Below are 20,283 nucleotides of genomic sequence, written 5' to 3'. Positions count from 1 at the left end.
TAAAACCCGGAATAACCGGAACCTCTGTCTACAACAACAGCCGGTGAAAAACACACGGAACAAGAAAACTGCCAACAGGCAACAGGGAGGGTGCTGGGTCTCCCATGTCGGAACTATAAGAAAAAGAATTTACGGTAAGTAAACAAAGAAGGGAATTTTGTTTACTTACCGTAAATTCCTTTTCTTCTAGCTCCAATTGGGAGACCCAGACAATTGGGTGTATAGCTACTGCCTCCGGAGGCCACACAAAGTATTACACTTAAAAGTGTAAGGCCCCTCCCCTTCTGGCTATACACCCCCCCGTGGGATCACGGGCTCCTCAGTTTTAGTGCAAAAGCAAGAAGGAGGAAAGCCAATAACTGTTTTAAATACAAATTCAACCCGAGAAACAGCCTCGGAGAACTGAACTGTTCAACATGAACAACATGTGCACCTGAAAAAAACAAACTTCCTAAGAAAACAGGGCGGGTGCTGGGTCTCCCAATTGGAGCTAGAAGAAAAGGAATTTACGGTAAGTAAACAAAATTCCCTTCTTCTTTGTCGCTCCTAATTGGGAGACCCAGACAATTGGGACGTCCAAAAGCAGTCCCTGGGTGGGTAAAAGAATACCTCGTGATAGGGCCGTCAAACAGGCCTTTCCTACAGGTGAGCCACCGCCGCCTGAAGGACTTGTCTACCTAGGCCGGCATCCGCCGAAGCGTAGGTATGCACCTGATAATGCTTGGTAAAAGTGTGCAGACTCGACCAGGTAGCCGCCTGGCACACCTGCTGAGCCGTAGCCTGGTGCCGTAATGCCCAGGACGCACCCACGGCTCTGGTAGAATGGGCCTTCAGTCCTGATGGAATCGGAAGCCCAGCCGAACGGTAGGTGTGAAGAATTGGTTCCTTGATCCACCGCGCAAGGGTGGATTTGGAAGCTTGCGACCCTTTACGCTGACCAGCGACAAGGACAAAGAGTGCATCCGAGCGGCGCAGAGACGCCGTGCGGGAAATGTAGATCCTGAGTGCTCTCACCAGATCCAATAAATGCAAACCCTTTTCAAATTGGTGAACTGGATGCGGACACAAAGACGGTAAAGTGATATCTTGATTGAGATGAAAGGAAGATACCACCTTGGGAAGAAATTCTGGAATTGGATGCAGAACTACCTTGTCCTGGTGAAACACCAGGAATGGAGATCTGCATGATAACGCCGCCAGCTCGGACACTCTCCGAAGAGACGTGACCGCCACTAGAAAGGCCACTTTCTGTGAAAGACGAGAAAGGGAAACCTCCTTCATAGGCTCGAAAGGCGGCTTCTGGAGAGCAATTAGAACCTTGTTCAGGTCCCAGGACTCCAACGGTCGCTTGTAAGGGGGGACGATATGACAAACCCCTTGCAGGAACGTGCGTACCTGAGGAAGTCGCGCCAGGCGTTTCTGAAAAATACGGATAGCGCGGAGACTTGACCTTTAAGGGAGCCAAGCGACAAACCTTTTTCCAACCCAGACTGCAGGAAGGAAAGAAAAGTAGGCAATGCAAAAGGCCAGGGAGAAACTCCCTGAGCAGAGCACCAAGATAGGAATATCCTCCACGTCCTGTGGTAGATCTTGGCGGAGGATGGCTTCCTAGCCTGTCTCATGGTGGCAACCACTTCATGAGATAAACCTGAGGCCGCTAGGATCCAGGACTCAATGGCCACACAGTCAGGTTCAGGGCCGCAGAATTCAGATGGAAAAATGGCCCTTGAGACAGCAAGTCTGGACGGTCTGGTAGTGCCCACGGATGGCCTACCGTGAGGTGCCACAGATCCGGGTACCACGACCTCCTTGGCCAGTCTGGAGCGACGAGAATGGCGCGGCGGCAGTCGGACCTGATTTTGCGGAGCACTCTGGGCAACAATGCCAGAGGTGGGAACACATACGGTAGCCGGAACTGCGACCAATCTTGAACTAAGGCGTCTGCCGCCAGAGCTCGGTGATCGTGAGCCCGTGCCATGAAAACCGGGACTTTGTTGTTGTGCCGTGACGCCATCAGGTCGACGTCCGGCATCCCCCAGCGGCGACAGATCTCCTGAAACACGCCCGGGTGAAGGGACCATTCCCCTGCGTCCATGCCCTGGCGACTGAGAAAGTCTGCTTCCCAGTTTTCTACGCCTGGGATGTGAACTGCGGATATGGTGGATGCCGTGTCTTCCACCCACGTCAGAATCCGCCGGACTTCCTGGAAGGCTTGCCGACTGCGTGTTCCCCCTTGGTGGTTGATGTATGCCACCGCTGTGGAGTTGTCCGACTGAATTCGGATCTGCTTGCCTTCCAGCCACTGTTGGAAGGCTTGTAGGGCAAGATAGACTGCTCTGATTTCCAGAACATTGATCTGAAGGGTGGACTCTTTCCGAGTCCACGTACCTTGAGCCCTGTGGTGGAGAAACACTGCTCCCCACCCTGATAGACTCGCATCTGTCGTGACCACCGCCCAGGATGGGGGTAGGAACGACTTTCCTTTTGACAATGAGGTGGGAAGAAGCCACCACCGGAGAGATTCCTTGGCTGCCTGAGAGAGGGAGACCTCCCTGTCGAGGGACGTCGACTTCCCGTCCCATTGGCGGAGAATGTCCCATTGTAATGGACGCAGATGAAACTGCGCAAAAGGAACTGCTTCCATTGCTGCTACCATCTTCCCTAGGAAGTGCATGAGGCGCCTCAAGGGGTGCGACTGGCCCTGCAGGAGAGATTGCACCCCTGTCTGTAGCGAGCACTGTTTGTCCAGTGGAAGTTTCACTATCGCTGAGAGAGTATGAAACTCCATGCCAAGATATATTAGTGATTGGGTCGGGGTTAGATTTGACTTTGAAAAGTTGATGATCCACCCGAAACTCTGGAGAGTCTTCAGTGCCACGTTCAGGCTGTGTTGGCATGCCTCTTGAGAGGGTGCCTTGATCAGTAGATCGTCTAAATACGGGATCACAGAGTGACCTTGCGAGTGCAGGACTGCTACTACTGCTGCCATGACCTTGGTGAAGACCCGAGGGGCTGTCGCCAGCCCGAAAGGTAGAGCTACGAACTGCAGGTGTTCGCTTCCTATAACGAAGCGTAGAAAACGCTGATGCTCTGGCGCAATCGGCACGTGGAGATAAGCATCCTTGATGTCTATTGATGCTAGGAAATCTCCTTGAGACATTGAGGCGATAACGGAGCGGAGAGATTCCATCCGGAACCTCCTGGTTTTTACGTGTTTGTTGAGCAGCTTTAGATCCAGGACGGGACGGAACGACCCGTCTTTCTTTGGCACCACAAACAAATTGGAGTAAAAACCGTGGCCTTGTTCCTGAAGAGGAACGGAAGTCACCACTCCTTCCGCCTTTAGAGCGGACACCGCTTGCAGCAGAGCATCGGCTCGGTCGGGCGGTGGAGAAGTTCTGAAGAAACGAGTTGGAGGACGAGAGCTGAACTCTATCCTGTACCCGTGAGACAGAATGTCTCTCACCCAACGGTCTTTGACCTGTGACAGCCAAATGTCGCCAAAGCGGGAGAGCCTGCCACCGACCGCGGATGCGGAGAGAGGAGACTGAAAGTCATGAGGAAGCCGTCTTGGTAACGGTTCTTCCGGCTGGCTTTTTTGGGCGTGATTGAGTCCGCCAAGAATCTGAGCTCCTCTGATCCTTTTGAGTCCTTTTGGACGAGTAGAATTGGGACCTGCCTGAGCCTCGAAAGGACCGAAAACCAGACTGTCCCCTCCTCTGTTGGGGTTTGTTTTGTCTGGGTTGCGGTAAGGATGAATCCTTACCCTTAGAGTGTTTAATGATTTCATCCAAACGCTCACCAAACAATCGGTCACGAGAAAAAGGCAAACTGGTTAAGCACTTCTTGGAAGAAGAATCTGCCTTCCATTCTCTCAACCACAGGGCTCTGCGTAAAACCACGGAGTTGGCTGACGCCACCGCCGTACGGCTCGTAGAGTCTAGGACAGCATTAATCGCGTAAGACGCGAATGCAGACATTTGAGAGGTCAATGGTGCCACCTGCGGAGCAGATGTACGTGTGACCGTGTCGACCTGTGTAAGGCCAGCTGAAATAGCTTGGAGTGCCCATACGGCTGCGAATGCTGGCGCCAACGACGCTCCAATAGCTTCATAGATGGATTTTAACCAGAGCTCCATCTGTCTGTCAGTGGCATCTTTAAGTGCCGCCCCATCTTCCACTGCAACTAGAGATCTGGCTGCAAGCCTGGAGATTGGAGGGTCCACCTTGGGACACTGTGTCCAGCCCTTGACCACGTCAGGGGGAAAAGGATAGCGCGTATCTTTAAGCCGTTTGGAGAAACGCTTATCTGGATAAGCGTGGTGTTTCTGGATTGCGTCTCTAAAGTCAGAGTGGTCCAGAAAAGTGCTTAATTTACGCTTGGGATACCTGAAATGGAATTTCTCCTGCTGTGAAGCTGCCTCCTCCGCAGGAGGAGCTGGTGGAGAAATATCTAACATCTTATTGATGGACGCTATAAGATCATTCACTATGGCGTCACCGTCCGGGGTATCTAGATTGAGAGCGGCCCCAGTATCAGAATCCTGATCAGTTACATCCGCCTCATCACACAGAGAGTCGTCCCGCTGGGACCCTGACCAGTGTGATGAAGTTGAGGGTCGCTCATAGCGAGCCCGCTTAGGTTGTCTGGGACTGTCGTCCGAGTCAGAGCCGTCACCCTGGGGTGCATGTGACACCCCCGGAGCTAGGAAGTGTTCCAGCTGAGGGGGACCAGGGGGCAATGAATCAACAGTGCCCATGGTCTGAGTTACTGGTCTAGACTGCAATGTTTCAAGAATTTTAGACATAGTCATAGACAATCTGTCAGCAAAAGCTGCAAACTCCGTCCCTGTCACCTGGACAGCATTCACAGGTGGTTCTCCCTGGGTCACCTCTAGCAGAGGCCCCGGCTGAGCAATTGCCACAGGGGCCGAGCACTGCACACAATGGGGGTCAGTGGAACCTGCCGGTAGAGCAGCCCCACATGCGGTACAGGCAGCATATAAAGTCCGTGCCTTGGCACTTTTGCTTTTTGCGGACGACATGCTGTTGTCTCCTTGAGAAATCTAAGGAGGGTATATATCAGAAATCACCAGCGACCGTACAGTGTAAAGTATTGCCAGCACAAAATACAAAGTACACTATGGCACAAGTGGGGGAGAGCCCTTGAGGGCTGCTTACCGCCCGCTGAAAAGCGGGTGTGAGGTCGTAGAATCCCTTGTCTGGGTCTCCCAGCCTCCCCTCTGCAGCTCAGCGTGCAGGCAGGAATGGCTGCCGGCGTCCTGGGAAGAGGGGCGGACCGTGGGCGTGCCACAAACAAAAGTGCGGGAAACTGCGTCCCACTGTGCCTAGTGTAAGGGCTGGAGTATGTAAAACAGACTCCAGCTCTTAGCGCTGCTGGTCTGTACAGCGTCCCGCCCTCCTCCTCACTGGCAGGTCTGGGGGCGGGAACGATACGAACTAGGCCGCAAAAGCCGGGGACTGTAGTAATCTAGCGCGGCCGTCATATATGCACGGCCAGCGCGGAAGTCCCCGGCGCACCACAAATCCCAGCCGCGACGCAGTAAACACTGACCCCCGCGGCCGGATCGGCCGATCGTACTAAGTCTCCTCACTCAGCAGAGCTGTAGTGAGTAACGGCACAAGCGCAGCAGCGCTGTTTACCCCGGCGCACTAACACACCCAGCAATGCTGCAGTGTGCGTGCGGTAAGCACGGGGACACGGAGTACCTTAATGAAGCAGGGTCCTGTCCCTGAGGAAACTCCGCTCCGTATCCAGCAGGTCCTCCAGGGGCTGTGGATGGAGCACGGTCTCAGTGCCCGGAGACCGGTAAAGTCCCACTTCACCCAGAGCCCTAATGGGGATGGGGAAGGAATCAGCATGTGGGCTCCAGCCTCCGTACCCGCAATGGGTACCTCAACCTTAACCAACACCGCCGACCGCAAGTGGGGTGAGAAGGGAGCATGCTGGGGGCCCCCGTATGGGCCCTCTTTTCTTCCATCCGACATAGTCAGCAGCTACTGCTGACTAAACAGTGGAGCTATGCGTGGATGTCTGACCTCCTTCGCACAAAGCATAAAAACTGAGGAGCCCGTGATCCCACGGGGGGGTGTATAGCCAGAAGGGGAGGGGCCTTACACTTTTAAGTGTAATACTTTGTGTGGCCTCCGGAGGCAGTAGCTATACACCCAATTGTCTGGGTCTCCCAATTAGGAGCGACAAAGAAATTCTCTTTTTCTTCATCGTTCCTTATGGGAGACCCAGACCATGGGACGTCTCAAAGCAGTCCATGGGTGGGAAATAAACAGAAACTGAGAAGTAGGCAAATCCTAACTTCACAAATGGGCGACAGCCGCCCGAAGGATGCGTCTGCCCAAGCTCGCATCTGCCGAAGCATGAGCATGCACTTGGTAGTGCTTCGAAAAGGTGTGCAGACTAGACCAAGTGGCAGCCTGACAGACCTGCTGAGCCGTAGCCTGGTGCCTGAAAGCCCCAGAGGCACCGACAGCTCTGGTCGAGTGCGCCTTAATCCCCGGCGGGGGAGGCACCTGAGAACGTTGGTAGGCATCGGATATGGCCGACCTAATCCACGAGCTAGGGTCGGTTTAGAAGCCGAGAGACCCTTGCGTTGACCTGTGGTCAGCACAAAAAGAGAGGTGCACCGCCTAAGAACAGCGGTGCGTGACACATAGATCCGGAGCGTCCGCGCCAAATCTAAAGCATGCAACGCTTTCTCAAAGCGATGCACAGGGGCCGATCAAAGGGAAGACAATGAAATGTCCTGGTTAAGGTGGAAAGGAGACACCACCTTAGGGAGAAAGCCCGGAGTCGGACGGAGAACCACCTTGTCTTGGTGAAAAAACCAAAAAGGGTGACTCCGAAGAGAGCACAGTCAAATCAGAGACTCTCCTGAGAGAAGTTATGGCCACCAGAAAGACCACTTTCTGTGAAAGACGAAACAAAGAAACCTCCCTAAGAGGCTCAAAGGGGGGTTTCTGTAAGGCCGTGAGGACCAGATTAAGGTCCCAGGGATCCAGAGGCCGCCGGTAAGGCGGAATGATGTGAGATGCGCCCTGCATGAAGGTGCGCACCTGGGCCAGTCGGGCGATACGCCGCTGGAACAACACTGACAGAGCCGAGACCTGTCCCTTGAGGGAATTGAGGGATAGTCCTAGCTGCAGACCGGACTGTAGAAAGGACAGGATGGTCGGCAAGGAAAACGGCCAAAGAGCATGGCCGGAAGAGCGACACCAGGACAGGAAAAATCTCCAAGTCCTGTGGTAAATCCTGGCCGAGGAAGACTTCCGAGCCTGAGTCATAGTGGAGATGACCTCGTAAGGAATGCCTGAAGCCGTAAGGATCCAGGACTCAAGAGCCACGCCGTCAATCTGAGAGCCGCAGAATTCTGGCGGAAAAACGGACCTTGTGAGAGAAGGTCTGGGCGGTCCGGGAGATGCCACGGCACCTCTACGGACAGACGGAGCAGGTCTGGGAACCAAGCTCGCCTGGGCAAGTCTGGGGCGATGAGTATGACCCGACGGCCCTCCATTCTGATCTTGCGCAGGACTCTGGGCAAGAGAGCTAGAGGGGGAAACACGTAGGCCAGACGGAACTGGGACCAATCCTGAACCAGCGCGTCCGCCGCCAAGGCCTGAGGATCGTGGGAGCGAGCCACGTAAACCGGAACACTGCCGGATGCAGGGCCCACTCGCCGCTGTCCACGGTTTGACGGCTGAGATAATCTGCCTCCCAGTTTTCTACGCCTGGGATGTGGACTGCGGATATGGTGGACTTGGGAGTCCTCCGTCCACTGAAGGATGCGTTGAATTTCCAACAGGGCTAGGCGGCTGCGAGTCCCGCCCTGGTGATTAATGTAGGCAACTGCTGTCACGTTGTCTGACTGGACTCGAATGTGCTTGCCCGCCGACAGGTGGTGAAAAGCTACGAGAGCTAGGAGCACAGCTCTGATTTCCAGCACATTGATCGAGAGGGCTGATTCGGACGGAGTCCAAGTGCCCTGTGCTCGGTGGTGGAGAAAACACTGCTCCCCAGCCGGATAGACTGGCATCCGTGGTGAGAATCACCCAGGACGGGGCCAGAAAGGAGCGTCCCTGGGACAGAGAGAGGGGCCGAAGCCACCACTGAAGAGAGCTCCTGGTCTGTGGCGACAGAGCCACCAGCCTGTGCAAGGACGAGGTCCGCTTGTCCCAACAGCGGAGAATGTCCAGCTGCAGGGGACGCAGATGGAACTGGCAAAGGGAACCGCTTCCATTGACGCCACCATCTGACCCAGCATCTGCATGAGGTGCCTGATGGAATGCCGGCGGAGCCTCAGCAGAGAGCGAACCGCCAGATGAAGGGACTGCTGTTTGACTAAGGGCAGCTTCACAAGTGCCAGCAGTCTCGAATTGCATCCCTAGGTACGGACGTTCCTGGGTCGGGGTCAGAGTGGACTTGGGCAGATTGACAAGCCACCCGAATTGAACAAGCGTGGCGAGAGTGAGCAAGACACTCCGCTGAGAGTGAGCGAGACACTCCGCTGAGAGTCCGCACTGGATGAAGCCTTGACTAGAAGGTCGTCCAGGTAAGGAATCACTGCCAACCCCTGGAGGTGCAGAACCGCAACCACTGCTGCCATGACCTTGGTGAATACACGAGGGGCCGTGGCTAACCCGAAGGGGAGAGCCACGAATTGGAAATGTTCCTCTCCGATTACAAAACGTAGCCAACGCTGGTGTGAAACTGCGATTGGCACATGCCGATAGACATCTCTGATGTCGATGGATGCTAAGAAATCTCCTTGGGTCATTGACTGATCGCAGAGACTCCATGCAAAAAAAACGCACCTGAACATGCTTGTTGGGAAGCTTGAGATCCAGGTCGGAAGGCACCGTCCTTTTCGGGGACTAGGAAGAGATTTGAGTAGAAATCTCAGAACCGTTCCCAGTCGGGAACTGGTACAATTACTCCATTGGCCTGCAAGAATGCCACGGCCTGTGAGAAGGCGGCGGCCTTGGAGCAGGGGGGAGTTGACAGAAAAAATCTGTTTGGCGGGCTGGATAGAATTCTATTCTGTAGCCGTGGGAGATGGTATCCCACACCCACTGATCGAAGACGTGTTGAAACCACACGTCACCCAAGTGGGAGAGCCTGCCACCGACCAAAGGACGTTGCTGGCGCGGCAGGAACGAAACCTCGACTGGTTCCTGCCCTGGACAGATTTCCTGGGTTTGTGGCATGGAAATACTCTTCCTGCCAAAAGCTTCCTTAATAATTTCATCCAGTTGTTCACCGAATAGACTGGTCCCAGCAAAAGGGAGCCCAGCAAGGAACTTCTTAAGAAGCATCTGCCTTCCACTCTCGAAGCCACAGGAGCCTGCGGATAGCGAGGGAAGTAGCTGAGGCCACCGCAGTGCGGTGACAGTCTCCAGCATGGCAGACATGACATAGGATGAAAAGACTGAAGCCTGGAAGTTAAGGCAACCATTTCGGGCATAGAGTCCCTGGTGAGGGAATGCATCTCCTCCAGAGAAGCAGAGATGGCTTTGAGAGCCCGCACTGCTGCAAAAGATGGGGAGAACGAGGCCCCTGCCGCCTCATATATAGATTTGGCCAGAAGGTCAACCTGGCGGACAGTGGAATCCTTAGAGAGGTGCCGTCAGCCACTGATACACCTGTCCGGGCTGAAAGTCTAGACACCGGAGGGTCCACCCTTGGTGAATGAGCCCACTCCTTGACCACCTCTGGTGGAAGGGGGAAACAGTCATCAGAACCCCGCTTTGGGAAGCGTCTGTCAGGACAGGCTCTGGGCTTGGTCACAGTGGGCTGAAAAACTGGAGTGGTTAAGGAACACACTCCTTGTTCTCTTAAGGTATACTGATGCCTTTCTGCCAGAGGGGGATGCTCCCCTGATACAGGCGGATTGAGGTCCAGTACAAATATAATGGACGCAATCAAATCATTAGCATCTGCGTCACCTTCGGACAGATCAATGGGGTACATGAAGTAGCGTCCGAGCCCCTAGCAAAGGCATCCTCCTCGTCCTGCGAGTCAGCTCGTGAATCAGAGCCGCGGGATGAGGAAGGAAAGAGGACCCTGCGTCTCCATTTTAGGAGGACGGAGTCTGAGCCAGATGAAGAATCCTCTGTGAGCTTTGCTGAGCAAGCCGTAGCAGCAGAAGCGCCCTGAGAAGGGGGCTGATGCATGTTCAGCAGTGTCCGGGACAGCTGTCCCCTGGAGAGAGGGGTTCTACCCAAACCGGGGGTTCAGCCACCGGAGCCGGAGCAGCCGGAGGGACCACAGATGAGCTTCCAGGCTGAGGGACCACTATGTTAGAGCAAGCATCACAATGTGGTTATGTGCTCGGTACAGGCAGTACGAGTCTACATGCAGTGCATATTAAGAACAGCCTTGCAGCCCTGCTCTGATGTGAGACATCCTGCAGAAGTGGGGGCTCTGGCCAGAATGACCCCCAGCAGAGTATATAAACAGAGTATATAAGCAGCTGCACAACCGGAGGTTGTGGCTTGCCAGACCGTTTAACAGAGAGACATCTCTGTGCCCTCCAGATCCCCCAGCCCAGGCCCCAATTTGTCACAATGTGGTTATGCAGACATTGAGAACGCTAATGAAGGGAATTTTGTTTACTTACCGTAAATTCCTTTTCTTCTAGCTCCAATTGGGAGACCCAGACAGTGGGTGTATAGCTACTGCCTCTGGAGGCCGCACAAAGAACTACACTTAAAAGTGTAAGGCCCCTCCCCTTCTGGCTATACACCCTCCCGTAGGAGTACGGATTCCTCAGTTTTAGTACCAAAGCAAGAAGGAGGAAAGCCAATAACAGTTTCAAAACCAAATTCAATCCGATAACTAGATCGGAGAACTTAAGAAACAACGTGAACAACATGTGCACCCGAAAAAACGAAACCCTAAAAACAGATAGGGCGGGTGCTGGGTCTCCCAATTGGAGCTAGAAGAAAAGGAATTTACGGTAAGTAAACAAAATTCCCTTCTTCTTTTTCGCTCCTAATTGGGAGACCCAGACAGTGGGACGTCCAAAAGCAGTCCCTGGGTGGGTAAAAAGATACCACATGAACGGGCTGTCATACAGCCTCTTCCTACAGGTGGGCCACCGCCGCCTGAAGGACCCGTCTACCTAGGCTGGCGTCTGCCGAAGCGTAGGTATGCACTTGATAGTGTTTGGTAAATGTGTGCAGACTCGACCAGGTAGCCGCCTGGCACACTTGCTGAGCCGTAGCCTGATGCCTCAACGCCCAGGACGCACCAACGGCTCTGGTAGAATGGGCCTTCAGTCCAGATGGAATCTGAAGCCCAGCAGAACGGTATGCGTGAAGAATTGGTTCCTTGATCCACCGCGCCAGGGTGGATTTGGAAGCTTGCGATCCCTTATGCTGACCAGCGACTAGGACAAAGAGCGCATCCGAACGGCGTAGAGGCGCCGTGCGAGAAATGTAAATCCTGAGTGCTCTCACCAGGTCCAACAGATGTAAACCCTTTTCAAATTGGTGAACTGGATGCGGACACAAAGATGGCAAAGTGATATCCTGATTGAGATGAAAGGAAGAAACCACCTTGGGAGAAAACTCTGGAATTGGACGCAGTACTACCTTGTCTTGGTGAAACACCAGGAAGGGAGATTTGCAAGATAACGCCGCCAGCTCGGACACTCTTCGAAGAGATGTGACCGCTACAAGAAAAACTACCTTTTGTGAAAGCCGAGAAAGGGGAACCTCTTTCAAGGGCTCGAAAGGCGGCTTTTGAAGAGCAAGGAGAACCTTGTTCAGATCCCAGGGTTCCAATGGCCGTCTGTAAGGAGGAACGATATGACAAACTCCTTGGAGAAACGTGCGTACTTTAGAAAGCTGTGCCAAGCGCTTCTGAAAGAATACGGATAACGCGGAGACTTGACCCTTAAGCGAGCTAAGGGACAAACCTTTTTCCAACCCAGACTGCAGGAAGGAAAGAAAAATTGGCAATGCAAATGGCCAGGGAGAAAACCCTTGAGCCAAGCACCACGCTAAGAATATCTTCCACGTCCTGTGATAGATCTTAGCTGAGGATGGTTTTCTGGCCTGTCTCATTGTGGCAACAACTCCCTGAGACAAACCTGAGGCCGCTAGGATCCAGGACTCAATGGCCACACAGTCAGGTTCAGGGCCGCAGAATTCAGATGGAAAAACGGCCCTTGAGACAGCAGATCTGGACGGTCTGGTAGTGCCCACGGTTGGCCTACCGTGAGATGCCACAGATCCGGGTACCACGACCTTCTTGGCCAATTTGGAGCGACGAGTATGGCTCGCTGGCAGTCGGACTTGATTTTCCGGAGAACTCTGGGTAACAATGCTAGAGGTGGGAACACATAGGGGAGTCGGAACTGCGACCAATCCTGAACCAAGGCGTCTGCCGCCACCGCTCGGTGATCGTGAGACCGTGCCATGAAAACTGGGACCTTGTTGTTGTGCCGTGACGCCATCAGATCGACGTCCGGCGACCCCCAGCGGTAACAGATCTGTTGAAACACGTCCGGGTGAAGGGACCATTCTCCTGCGTCCATGCCCTGGCGACTGAGAAAGTCCGCTTCCCAGTTTTCCACGCCTGGGATGTGAACTGCAGATATGGTGGACGCTCTGCTTTCCACCCACGTCAAAATCCGCTGGACTTCTTGAAAAGCTTGGCGACTGCGTGTTCCCCCTTGGTGGTTGATGTACGCCACCGCCGTGGAATTGTCCGACTGAATCCGAATCTGCTTGCCTTCCAGCCATTGTTGGAAGGCTCGCAGGGCAAGATAGATTGCTCTGATTTCCAGAACATTGATCTGCAAGGTGGACTCTTCCTGAGTCCACGTCCCCTGAGCCCTGTGGTGGAGAAACACCGCTCCCCACCCTGATAGGCTCGCATCTGTCGTGACCACTGCCCAGGACGGGGGAAGGAACGACTTTCCCTGTGACAATGAGTTGGGGAGAAGCCACCAACGTAGAGAGTCCTTGGCAGTCTGAGAGAGGGAGACAGTCCTGTCGAGGGACGTCGATTTCCCATCCCATTGGCGCAGAATGTCCCATTGGAGAGGGCGCAGATGAAACTGCGCGAACGGGACTGCCTCCATTGCTGCTACCATCTTTCCTAGGAAATGCATGAGGCGCCTCAGTGAGTGCGACTGGCTCTGAAGGAGAGATTGCACTCCAGTCCGTAGCGAGCACTGCTTGTCCAGTGGAAGCCTCACTATCGCTGATAGAGTATGAAACTCCATGCCAAGATAAGTCAGAGATTGGGTCGGGGTTAGATGAGACTTTGGAAAGTTGATAATCCACCCGAAAGTCTGGAGGGTGTCTAGCGCCACCTTCAGACTGTGTTGGCATGCTTCTTGAGAGGATGCCTTTATAAGCAGGTCGTCTAGATACGGGATGACCGAGTGACCCTGCGAGTGCAGAACAGCTACTACTGCCGCCATGACTTTGGTGAAGACCCGGGGGGCTGTTGCCAGACCGAAGGGTAACGCTACGAACTGTAGGTGCTCGTCGTGTATGACGAAACGTAGGAAACGCTGATGCTCTGGTGCAATCGGCACGTGGAGATACGCATCTTTGATGTCTATTGATGCTAGAAAATCTCCCTGAGACATTGAGGCTATGACGGAGCGTAGGGATTCCATCCGGAACCTCCTGACTTTTACGTGTCTGTTGAGCAACTTCAGATCCAGGACGGGACGATACGATCCGTCCTTTTTTGGGACCACAAACAGATTGGAGTAAAAACCGTGACCCTGTTCCTGAAGAGGGACGGAGGTCACCACTCCTTCCGCCTTTAGAGCGGCCACCGCCTGCAACAGAGCCTCGGCTCGGTCTGGTGGTGGAGAAGTTCGGAAGAAACGAGTTGGCGGACGAGAACTGAACTCTATCCTGTACCCGTGAGATAGAATATCTCTCACCCAACGGTCCTTGACGCTTGCTAGCCAAATGTCGCCAAAGTGGGACAGCCTCCCACCGACCGCGGGTGTGGGCATCGGAGACCGCAAGTCAGGAGGACGTCGTTTTGGCAACGGTTCCTCCGGCTGGTCTTTTTGGGCGTGACTGAGACCTCCAAGAATTTGAACGTCTCTGGTCCTTTTGAGTCTTTTTTGACGAGGCGAATTGGGACCTGCCCTGTCCTCGAAAGGACCGATAACCAGACTGACCCCTCCTCTGTTGGGGCTTGTTTTGTCTGTGTTGTGGCAAGGAAGAGTCCTTACCCTTGGAGTGTTTGATGATTTCATCCAAACGCTCTCCAAACAATCGGTCACGAGAAAAAGGCAAATTGGTTAAGCACTTCTTGGAATGAGAATCTGCTTTCCAATGTCTCAACCACAGAGCCCTACGCAAAACAACTGAGTTGGCTGACGCCACTGCCGTGCGGCTTGTAGCGTCCAAAACAGCATTAATCGCGTACGACGCGAATGCCGCCATTTGCGAGGTCAATGGTGCTACCTGCGGGGCAAATGCACGTGTGACTGAGTCGACTCGCGCAAGCCCGGCCGTGATAGCTTGGAGTGCCCATACGGCCGCAAAAGAAGGCGCTAATGACGCTCCAATCGCTTCATAGATGGATTTCAGCCAGAGCTCCATCTGCCTGTCAGTGGCATCTTTAAGTGCCGCTCCATCTTCAACAGCAACCAAGGATCTAGCTGCAAGCCTGGAAATTGGAGGATCCACTTTTGGACACTGGGTCCAACCCTTGACCACTTCAGAGGGAAAAGGGTAGCGTGTATCTTTAAGTCGTTTAGGAAAACGCCTTTCAGGATAAGCGTGGGGTTTCTGGATTGCGTCTCTGAAGTCAGCGTGGTCCAGAAAAGTGCTTAATGTACGCTTAGGGTATCTGAAATGGATTCTCTCGTGCTGCGAAGCTGACTCCTCTACAGGAGGAGCTGGTGGGGAAATATTCAACATCTTATTGATGTTAAATATAAGATCATTAACTATGGCGTCACCATCTGGTGTATCTAGATTGAGAGCGGTCCCAGGATCAGAATCCTGATCAGTTACGTCCGCCTCATCACCCATAGATTCATCCCGCTGGGATCCAGACCATTGAGATGAATGTGAAGGCCCGTCATAACGAGCCCGCTTAGGCTGCCCGGGGCCATCGTCCGAGTCAGAGTCTTCACCCTGAGGTGTAGATGCCCGTCCCGGAGCTAGGAGCTGAGGGGGACCAGGGGGCAATACATGCACAGTGTCCGTGGTCTGAAGTACAGGCCTAGCTCGCAATGTGTCAAGAATTTGTGACATAGTGAGAGACATTCTGTCAGCAAAAGCTGCAAACTCAGTTCCTGTCACCTGGACAGCATTCACAGGTGGTACACCCTGGGACACGTCCAGCAGAGGTCCCGACTGTGCAAGCGCCGCAGGGGCCGAGCACTGCACACAATGGGGGTCCGTGGAGCCTGCCGGTAGAAAAGTCCCACATGCGGTGCAGGAAGCATACAATGTCTGTGCCTTGGCACCCTTGCGTTTTACGGGCGACATGCTGCTGGCTCTCTGCATGTGAGAGAGTCTATAGCCAAAGGGCGACCAGCGCTATGTAATACCAAGTATTTGTAGCAACAAAATACTAAGAATACTACGAGCACAAGAGGGGGTGAGCCCTGAGGGCTGCTTACCGCCCGCTGAACAGCGGGTAAGAGGCTGCAGAATGCCTTGTCTGGGTCTCCCCGGCTCCCCTCTGCAGCTCAGCGTGTCAGCAAGAATGGCTGCCGGCTAATGTGGAGAGGGGCGGTCCGTGGGAGTTCCCAAACAAAAGTGCGGGAACAGTGTCCCCTCTGTGCTGACTGTGAGGGCTGGAGTATGTAAAAACGACTCCAGCCCTCAGCGCTGATGCACTGGCCAGCGTCCCGCCCCTCTCCTGACTGGCAGGTCTGGGGGCGGGAACGAACGAAAGCAGGCCGCAAAAGCCGGGGACTCGAGTTATCAGCGCGGCCGCCGTAAAAGCGCGGGCCGCGCTGAAGTCCCCGGCGCACTACAAGTGCCAGCCGCGCCGCTGTTCCAGCGGCCGGCGCGACCGAGTCCTAGACGTGGGCAGCGTCCCGCCCCTCTCCTGACTGGCAGGTCTGGGGGCGGGAACGAACGGAAGCAGGCCGCAAAAGCCGGGGACTGTAGTTATCAGCGCGGCCGCCGTAAAAGCGCAGGCCGCGCTGAAGTCCCCGGCGCACTACAAGTGCCAGCCGTGCCGCAGTCCCAGCGGCCGGCGCGGCCGATTCCCATAAGTGTGCCTGCTTCAGCTAAGCTGAATGAGGCCATGGCACAGGCGCCGCAGCGCTGATGTCCCCCGGCGCACTACAACACCCAGCATGCTGCGGTGTGAGCGCCAAATGCACGGGGACACAGAGTACCTTAAGGAAGCAGGGCCATGTCCCTGATGTACTCCGCTCCATCCAGCATCTTCTCCAGGGGCTGTAGATGGAGCACGGTCTCAGTGCCTGGAGACCGGTAAATCCCACTTCACCCAGGGCCCTGTAAAAAGGGATGGGGAAGGAATCAGCATGTGGGCTCCTGCCGCCGTACCCGCAATGGGTACCTCAACCTTACAAACACCTCCGACATAAGTGGGGTGAGAAGGGAGCATGCTGGGAGTCTGTATAGACCCTCTTTTCTTCCATCCGACATAGTCAGCAGCTGCTGCTGACTAAAAACAATGGAGCTATGCGTGCGTGTCTGACCTCCTTGCGCACAAAGCTAAAACTGAGGAATCCGTACTCCTACGGGAGGGTGTATAGCCAGAAGGGGAGGGGCCTTACACTTTTAAGTGTAGTTCTTTGTGCGGCCTCCAGAGGCAGTAGCTATACACCCACTGTCTGGGTCTCCCAATTAGGAGCGAAAAAGAAAAAATGGCGCCGGAGAGAGGAGAGGGGGCAGGGCCTACTCTGAGAGCGGGATCCGGAGGGCAAATGAGGTATACAGGGGAGGGAATCTTTCCTCAGTGAGGAGTGTCCCTTCCCTGTGCTGAACAGCCACTGGGCGGAGCCGCACTGTCCCTCTGCATGACTGACATGCAGGGGCAGTGAAATCGAAACTAGGCCTCAGGCGAAGCCGGGGCCTAGATTTAAACATGCGGCAAGCGTGCAGGCACCATCGGCGCGGTTCTCCTGTGAAAACTGGAGAACCGGACGGAAATGTTAACACAGTCATATAACACACTCTCCCCAATATATAAAGTACAAGGGACCCCTGGAAAGACCACTTTCTGTGGTAATAACGTCTCAGTACTTAGCTTGTGAGACGCAGGTGCCAGGTCCCTAGGGGGGTGATCGCTCCGTCCGGCAGGATCCTGAAAGGGCTGCGGATGGAGACCGGTCTCCTGCAAAGCAGTGAGAACCGTGATGGCTCCCACTTGAAGCCAGAGCCTCAGGGGATGGTGAAGGAGCGCGGCATGTGAAGGCTCCAGCCTTGTAAAATCAACCTTAACAGCACCGCCGACACAGTGGGGTGAGAAGGGACATGCCGGGAGTCCAGATTGGACCCGCTTTTCTTCCAAATCTTTGAAATCAAAAATCAAAATTCAGAGAATGCATGTGTGTGTGTGACCTCCTGAACACAAAGCATTGAACTGGTTGGATTTGTCATCCAGGGAGTGTATATGCTCGGAGGGAGGAGCTACACTTTTAGTGTAGTACTTTGTGTGTCCTCCGGAGGCAGAAGCTATACACCCATGGTCTGGGTCTCCCATAAGGAACGATGAAGAAAATCTGTTAACATTGAATTGTTTTTATTAACTTTGTTCACTACAATACATTTTGTTTGTTGCCATATTTATTTTTGGAGATGCTGGATGTATGGAGCTTGTCTTTTTTTCTAGATAACTTCTATTTTTCATTGCAACAATTTTGGGAACCATAAACCATAACTTTCTGATGACTTGTGTGTTTTTGGAAGGAGAATTAACAAAATTCTGGCATACACCATGTGTTATATTTGTTACTCTATTTTGCAAGTTGAGACACTTCTGCAATATCACATTTCTTTACCCTTTTGCTACTTTTACGCAATAAAAAAAAAAAAAAAATCAGATAGAGATGTGAATACCCATTTAAATTTACAAGATCCTATCTCAATATGTAGTGTGTGTAATAATGTCACTTACCTCATGTGCAGGGCATTGCAGTAGCTTAGGTATCCATGGTTTCTACCAATAGCAACTGTCACTATATGAATGGTCATAACCATGGATGCCTGGACTACTGTAATGTCGTGCACATGAGGTAAGAGACATAACTAGTGATGAGTGGGCACTAGCATGCTCAGGTGCTCGGTACTCGTAACTAGAGATTAGCGGACCCTACCATGCTCTGTACTCGTAACTAGTGATGACTGGGCACTACCATGCTCGGGTTCTCAGTACCTGTAACTAGTGATGAGTGGGCACTACCATGCTCGGGTGCTTGGTACTTGTAACTAGTGATGAGTGGGCACTAACATGATCAGTACTTGTAACTAGTGATGAGTGGGCACTACCATGCTCGGGTGCTTGGTACTTGTAACTAGTGATGAGCGGGCACTACCATGCTCGGGTGCTTTTAACTAGTGATGAGCTCTTTCGAATGTCCACCCTGCAATGTTACAAGTATCGAGCATGGTAGTGCTCGCTTATCACTAGACATGGCTATACCAGAACTATTCTACATTTCTAATTGGAGGTATTTACCAATATTATTATTATTACATCTTCTACATATCGGGATAGGATCTCAGAGATGAGAATAACCCTGTAATTTACATCTGATTTTTTTTTTTAAGCTATAATTTCTCACCATATTCTGAGACTCAGTTTTTTTTTTGTCGGAAGAGACGTTTTCATAGTCACCATGATGGGAAACGAAATTACTATTTGATCAATTTTTATTCCCTTTTTTTGGAAGGCAACAAAATAAAAAAAAAACAGTAACTAACATTCTTCTATAATTTACGTTAAGCACTTACCAGGCGGGTTAGACATTTTTAATATATATTTTAAAAAAAAACCTTGTTTAAACATTTTAAAGGAATATTTATGAACAGTGAATTGGGAGGGGATCGGGGGTCGGTGTCATCGCATCTACAGGTATCTGTTGAGTCGCGCGCAGCAGGTATCAAGCTCCTTCTTATTCATTATGACAGGTGCCACTCGCGCACACAACAGATGGCGGTAGACATGACGGCACCGGCTCCATTCACTTCCGGATGTGGAAGAGAGCGGAGGATTACCACGTCGATTCGTTATCAAATAATTTCTTGTGTAACGATTTTTTTTCATCACTGTGTTTTAGACGGCCCATTCCTAACCCTGTATTTTTTACTTTTTATGGGCACTGTTCAATACTTCTGAGCCTCTTCAATGACACAGAAGAAACTGAACATTTGCTGCCCCCTTTATAAACGATTTGTCTCGTTATTGTGGCAACGGCATTTTTCAGCGCTGATGTGTCGACGGCCGTCTTCCAGGTATCAGCAGGTCTTGTGTAGACCAGGTATAATGCATGAATGTTAAGGCCCCCCCAACACCTACCATTCTCACACTTCGGGGGTGTCAATGGCAGCCAGTCCGCTACTAAAAGGGCATTCACTGCCATCTTGATGCTCCTATGAAACCCATATACTGCACTATTACAGCACTGGTGTAAACTGAACTAGCATTCAACCATTCGCAGTAGGTTCACGTACCTTAGGGGAAAAAAATGTAAAAAAATAAAAACCACATTCTCACCACCCATTTCCAAAACAAAGGGAGCATATTTGTTATTATTGTATCTGTATAAGTCTAATTCTATTAAAATATATAAAATTGTTGGACCAAAAAAAAAAAAAAAAAAACAACTAAAAAAATAAAAAAATACACGACTTGCCTATTTATACCCAAAGCAGCTCCATAACAAAAGAAAAAAAAATAATAATATATAAGAAAAACAACGTTTCTTATCACCCATTCCCAAAAAAAGGGAGCATATTTGTAATTGTTACAACTGCAAAATTCTGAATATAAAATTGTTCAAGAAATAAAAAAAAAAAAAAAAAAAAAATACACGGAAAGCTTATTTAGAACCCAACGCAGCTCCATAAAAAAAAAAGAACAAAACAAAAAGACGTTTCTTAACACTCATTCCCAAAAAAAGGGAGCATATTTGTAATTGTTACATCTGCAAAAGTCTGATCTAATAAAATATAAAATTGTTCAATAAAAAAAAAAAAAACATTAAAAAATACATGAAAAGCTTATTTACACTAAACACACCTCCATAAAAAAAACAAAAAATATGAAATGTA

Source organism: Anomaloglossus baeobatrachus, chromosome 1 (genome assembly GCF_048569485.1).
Source record: "Anomaloglossus baeobatrachus isolate aAnoBae1 chromosome 1, aAnoBae1.hap1, whole genome shotgun sequence".
In the NCBI taxonomy this organism is placed as follows: domain Eukaryota; kingdom Metazoa; phylum Chordata; class Amphibia; order Anura; family Aromobatidae; genus Anomaloglossus; species Anomaloglossus baeobatrachus.
The sequence above is the reverse complement of the archived record's forward strand: the minus strand, read 5'-3'. Positions refer to the sequence as shown.